The sequence below is a fragment of the Salmo salar genome, chromosome 23 (assembly GCF_965601325.2).
Source record: "Salmo salar chromosome 23, fSalSal1, whole genome shotgun sequence".
Lineage (NCBI taxonomy): Eukaryota > Metazoa > Chordata > Actinopteri > Salmoniformes > Salmonidae > Salmo > Salmo salar.
This window is the reverse complement of record NC_138313.1, coordinates 1,930,750-1,937,500: the sequence shown is the minus strand read 5'-3', so window position 1 is coordinate 1,937,500 and position 6,751 is coordinate 1,930,750. Positions and strand designations below refer to the sequence as shown.

The following is a 6,751-nucleotide window of genomic DNA, read 5'->3' as shown; positions in this document are numbered from 1 at the left end:
ATTTACACCCCTTTTTAACTATCGATATCCCCCCAGAAACCTTGGAACTACCTATTGCCTTGTAAGTATCACTCCCCCAGTCCAGTAACTTTCCAAATACCTTGACTATGACTACCCCCTTCCCCTCCCTCGCCCTGTTTCTTGCCGCTTCTACCAATGTAATTATCTCCCCCCACCATGAGCCTTGTAACTACCCCTGCCTCCTAACTACCTCCGCTACCCTGTATTTACTCCCTAAAGCCTGGAGTGTGTCTTAAATGGCACCCTAGTCCCTATATGGTGCATTACTTTTGATCAGGGCCCATATGGTGCTGGACAAAACGAATGCACTGTATAGGGAATAGGGTGCTGTTTCAGACATACCTGTATTTATTTCCCCTGGAAGTACATCTGTATCTCTCCTGTATTGACCTTTGACTTGTAATGGCCTGCATCTGCCCCCAAGCAACTCCCTGATACCTACAATCACCTCTAACTCCTCCCTTTCTCGCCTTTCCCACCTGCATCTTACCAACAACACAAGTACAGGAACATTAGACTACTGCGTAATATAACGCCTCTCCGGAAATTACCCAAGATTTGCAGCAACAGCCAACCAGTAATCCCAAAACTATTTATGGTATGACTTACTAAAACCCCCCCCCCACCTCCAATCAGCTTTCAGCTCACTGAACCACGCTGGAAACAGAGACGGCTGATTGATCAAGAGGGATTCAGAGACAGGCAGCTATTGGTCGGAGTGAGTGGCACAGTCACTAGCCGCTCATTGGTGAGTTGAATGTAGAGAGAGTGAGACACTGACAGTTGATTGGTTGGTTCAGGGTGATTTTACCAGCTGTTAGAAGGTGAGGAGACGTTGTTGAATGTACGTGGAAAAAAACAAGATCAGTCTTGAATGCATTGGCCTGTAAATACAGTGAAGTTTGATCAGGAGGTGTGCAGACTCAGGATTCCTCCCAAATGGCACCCTACGCCCTTTATAATGCACTACTTTTGACTAGAGCCCTATGGTTCTTTGTCAAAAATAGTGTACTATATAGGGAATAGGGTGCCATTTGGGATACAGATGTAGTAAAATTCATGGGGGATGACGGAGCCAGTAAATGAGGTGTAGTGGAGTGAAGAGAAACTCTTGATTTGGCATCAGAGGATGAACAGGGATTTTAATTGTTCTACGTTAGAAGCAAGTTTCCAGACAGCCTTATGGACATAGATTGGCTGTGTTTGAGCGCATCAAATATGTGATGCATTGTGGGTAAGTTGGGACTGACTGATTGATCTACAAATAATAATGAGTAGTTATTTATGATGCAAGGTGATTTGTAGATCAGTCAGTCGGCTGCACTGTCGATCAAACCCAAACTCTCCTGTAGAGAAAATGGACAGGTAAAGAGTCTCAGTTCTATTTCGGCCTTTGTAAAAACCTATCTCCTCTCAGGTCTGTGAACACCAAATGGGTAAGGGCGTAGGGGAAAGTAACCGTGCTGAAATGTAACTGTGCCAAATAGTGGAAGGAGAGAGAGAGCCAGGCATATCCTCGAGCTGTGAGCTGATTGGTTCATAACTGATTCACCAACCACCCACTGCTCTAATTCGCTGTTCCCAGACTGCCAGTTGGACAGTGAGGTTTGTGCTTGGTCGCCTGTTTTGAGTGACAGCTGTCATTGAGGATTCTGTAACTCTCCAGACATGCCCAAGGCCCCTCCCCCTCTTGTTCAGTATGTAACTCATATCTCTTTATCTGTGTGGATTAAATATTAAACCTAGTGTGCGCTGAAAACCAGAGGCTATGTTGTCTGTCGTTCTCTTCACTGTTGGTTGACTTATTTTCAACCTTTTTTAGTGTTTTTATTTTTTTATTATTTTTTGACTTTTTGAATTAGGACCAGGATTCAATCTGATTGCAAGGCCAACCTCTGCCGCATTTAAAGGTAATTTCCGATTGGCGTTTGCCATGAATCCGGTCTCCGGGAACATTACCTTTAAAAGATGCATAGCCGACAAAACGCCATCGGATTAAGGACTCGATTTAATCTGTATCACAGATTGTGTGATTGAAATTTAAAGGTAATTTATGATTGAGCCAACATACAGTATGCAGCGTTTACTGTAAATGCAGTCTCCACTAATGCGGGAACATTGCCTTTAAATTTCAATTATGCTGTAGCGTGGAACTTCCGCGATACGGATTGAATTGAAGGTGTACAAAGAATGTATGAAATGGCATCCTGTCAGACCGAACCCACTTTAAGTAACAAGGACAGTGGTTCAGATTCGGAAGAGTCAGCTCAAGTCGATTTGGATCATACCCTGTCAACTTTTGGCACCTCTAAAACTTTAGGTACTATAGACGTTCATGTTGTAAAGCGGACATTACGTTACATTTTAGATCCTGGTTAAAGGTGCATTGAGTACAGTACGAAGTCTATCACACATACAACCACCCGTAATGCCTATGATATACCTGTAACTATAAAGGAATGAAATTCATTGAGAAAAAAATAAAATAAATGCAAATTCATCCAAATGTATTTGAAGCTATACAGTTGGCTGTCTGACCACATTCAGTGTTTACAAACTGCAGCGCCTTCCTTCTTTACTGTTGGTTCTCCTCGGAAGTTGAAGAGTGTCTTTGGATTATGATGAGGTAAGAAAGCAGTACACAGCTTCAAGCATTTTTAAGACATTCTTCAAAAACCAAGAGGTGTTATGTTACAGACGACATCTTTAAAACTGCTAAAATAAATTAAATAAATACACTGACCGAACTGTGAATGTGTGCCTTCAGATTAAAACAAAATAAATCACAATTAATTCATGAGATTAGAGAAATGTGCCCTATGTTCACCTTTCTCTCTTTCTCAGTGGTTATTGCTAAGTTTCAGAGAGAGCACAATTGCATTCTACATCCATGACCGTCCAGTACATAGAGAGAGCAGCAGCAGATATAATACTAAAGAACCTACAGTACAAGGATTCTCCTTGCAGTATGAGTTTGATCTTAAAGATAACTCGCTGTGAATCTTGCACCTTGCAATTTAATCTCAATGTTATCTTGTGTAAGTAACCGTAGCAGAGAAGATGTGCGTTGTCATTCATTCATTCAATAAATATTTTTAAATCAAAGCAGCAACATCACTCCTATCACCTACAGTACCACTGCCTGCTCTAGAAAGTCGCAAAGAGATTTTGTATCAGTGTGTGTTTTAAGTGTCTGTGAAGAGGGTGAGTGGGTATGATCAGTGGCCATAAAAGTAGACCAACATTGATAAGTATAGTGCCTTCAGAAAGTATTCACACCCCTTGACTTTTTCCACATTTTGTGTTACAGCCTGAATTTAAAATGGATTCTATTTAGATTTTGTGTCACTGGTCTACGTACAATACCCCATAATTTCAAAGTGGGATTAGGTTTTTAGACATTTTTACAAATATATATATTTTTTAAAAGCTATCGTGTCTTGAGTCAATAAGTATTCAACCCCTTTGTTGTTGGAAGCCTAAATAAGTTCAGGAGTAAACATGTGCTTAACAAGTCACAAGTTGCATGGACTCCCTCTGTGTGATATAATAGTGTTTAACATGATTTTTGAATGACTCTGTACCCCACACACACAATTATGTGTAAGGTCCCTGAGTCGAGCAGTGAATTTCAAACACAGATTCAACCACAAAGACCAGGGAGGTTTTCCTCCAAAGCCTCGCAAAGAAGGGCACCTAAACAGACATTGAATATCCCTTTGAGCAGGGTGAAGTATTTAATTACATTTTGGATGGTGTATCAATACACCCAGTCACTACAAAGATACAGGCGTTCTTCCTAACCCCGTTGCCGAAGAGGAAGAAAACCGAACAGGGATTTCACCATGAGGCCAATGGTGACTATAAAACAGTTAGTTTAATGGCTATGATAGGAGAAAACTGAGGATGGATCAATAATATTGTAGTTATCCCACAATAATAACCTTAATTGACAGTCAAAAGAAGGAAGCCTATACAAAATAAAATATTCCAAAACATGCATAATTTTTGCAATAAGGCACCAAAGTAAAACATACCTCTTCACTTATTACACATTTTGTTTTGTTACACTCAATACCCAATAATGACAAAGATAAAAAAAAAATTATATAAAAGTTAAATTTATTGAAAATGTATTACAGAGAATTTACATAAGTATTTACATGTTGCAGGAGTGGTAATTCAACCGCTGCAAACCCTCCCACTTGCTGGCCAACAGATTTTCTCATGGAGTTTTCGTTCAATAGGGTTTTCAGTACATTTATCTTAAGCCATCCCTTTAAATACGGTGTACCTTCTAGTTAGAATTTTGTCAACAGACTCAATAGAATATATCTAATTATATATATATTGGTTTCAGAATATTAAGGATCAATGAAAGAAAGCCATCTAAAGATATGCATATTCGTCTGTTTCAGCACCAATTGGTAGATTTAAAAATATAAACGCAACATGCAACAGTTTCAGTTCATATAAGGAAATTAGTCAATTGAAATAAATAAATTAGGCCCTACTCTATGGATTTCACATGACTGGGAATACAGATATGCATCTGTTCGTCACAGATACCTAGGGGCGTGGATCAAAAAACAGTCAGTATCTGGTGTGACCACCATTTGCCTCATGCAATGCGACACATCTCCTTCGTATAGAGTTGATCAGGCTGTTGAATGTGGCCTGTGGAATGTTGTCCCACTCCTCTTCAATGGCTGTGTGAAGTTGCAGGATATTGGTGGGAACTGGAATACACTGTTGTACACGTTGATCCAGAGCTTCCCAAACATGCTCAATGGGTGACATGTCTGGTGAGTATGCAGGACATGGAAAAACTGGGACATTTTCAGCTTCCAGGAATTACGTACAGATCGTTGCAAAATTGGTTCGTGCATTATCATGCTGAAACTTGAGGTGATGGTGGCCAATGAATGTCACGACAATGGGCTTCAGGATCTCGTCACGGTATTTCTGTGCATTCAAATTGCCATCGATAAAATGAAATTGTGTTCGTTATCCGTAGCTTATGCCTGCCCATACCATAACCCCATAGCCACCATGGGGCACTCTGTTCACAATGCTGACATCAGCAAACCACTCGCACACACAACACCATACACGTGTGGCATCTTCCCAGCACAGTTGAAACCGGGATTAATCAGTGAAAAGCACACTTCTCCAGCGCGCCAGTGGCCAACAGTTACAACACAGAACTGGTCAACTCAAGACCCTGGTGAGGACAACGAGCACGCAGATGAGCTTCCTTGAGATGGTTTTTGACCGTTTGTGCAAACCCACAGTTTTATCAGCTGCCCGGGTGGCTGGTCTCAAATCCTCCCACAGGCATAGCCGCGGGAAGTAGGGGTGCTGAGGGTGCTGCAGCACAAAAGTAGTCCACTGGGCTTTACTAGTATTAGCGGACTGATATAGACTGTCTCTGCTTTGGCAAAAAAGGTAGTTGTATAATTAAGAACAGTATCTTGCAGGATTCAATAGTTGGAATTTTAAGAGTTGTTGCCCTGTTCCATTCTCTTGCGATTGTCATTCTAATGGAATCCAGAAACAACGAAAACCTGTCCTCAAACATTTACATCAAAAGGTGCAAAGTTATGGGCAAAGACACAAAACATCCACATCAAATTAAATATTTTTCTTGATCAAATAACATGGAAACAACCACTTTTTGTGTAGTATTAATTTACCATCCTTACAAACCACTTAATGTAAATGTACATTACTGTATTGTACATTGGCTGGTCATCTAGGTTTGTACCTGTAGACTTTTCTGAAGAAAAACAATGCACAATACAGTAATTGAGCATATAGAGGCATCAAATGGTTTGTGATGATGTGGCTCAGTTGTTAGAGCATTGCACTTGCAATGCTAAGGTTGTGATTCCGATACCCTCGGGGAACCAGTATGAAAATGTATGCACTCTGGATAAGAGCGTTTACTAATATGGAAACGGAATGAATAGACCATTTCAGTTTTCACATTGAAATAAGTTGCATTTGTATTCAGACCCCTTTACTTTTTCCACATTGTTATGTTACAGCCTTATTCTAAAATGGATTAAATGTTTTTTTCCCTCTACACACATTAGTCCCCATAATGACAAAGCAAAAACAGGTTTTTAGAAATCTTTACAAATGTATAATAAAAGAAAGCCCTGAAATACCACATTTACATAAGTATTCAGACCCTTTACTCAGTACTTTGTTGAAGCACCTTTGGCAGTGATTACAGCCTCGAGTCTTCTTGGGTATAACATTACAAGTTTGACACACCTGTATTTGGGGAGTTTCTCACATTCTTCTCTGCAGATCCTCTCAAGCTCTGTCAGGTTGGATGGAGAGCGTCGCTGCACAGCCAATTTCAGGTCTCTCCAAAGATGTTCGATCGGGTTCAAGTCCAGACTCTGGCTGGGCCACTCATGGACATTCAGAAACCCGAAGCCACTCCTCTCTTGTCTTGGCTGTGTGCTTATCTGTCCTGTTGGAAGGTGAACCTTCGAGCAGGTTTTCATCAATGTTCTCTCTGTACTTTGCTCTGTTCATCTTTCCCTTGATCCTGACTAGTCTCCCTGTCCTTGCCACTGAAAAACCACAGCATGATGCTGCCACCACAATGCGTCACCGTAGGGATGGTGCCAGGTTTCCTCTAGACATGACTCTTGGCATTGAGGCCAAATAGTTAAATCCTGATTTCATCAGAACAGAGAATCTTGCTTCTCAT

At 40.8% G+C, this 6,751-nt stretch overlaps 1 protein-coding gene across 14 annotated transcripts in view; it reads left to right on the top strand.

The window, feature by feature from the left end:
* Nucleotides 1-1,783, top strand: part of LOC106583929 (C-Jun-amino-terminal kinase-interacting protein 3) — a 101,966-nt gene extending 100,183 nt beyond the window's left edge. For all 14 annotated transcript variants that reach the window (XM_082967868.1, XM_082967870.1, XM_014168611.3 and 11 more), the window contains one exon: nucleotides 1-1,783. This exon is cut by the window's left edge and continues 310 nt beyond it. The gene's annotated coding sequence lies outside the window, so the exon portion shown is untranslated.
* Nucleotides 1,784-6,751: the final 4,968 nt, after the last annotated feature.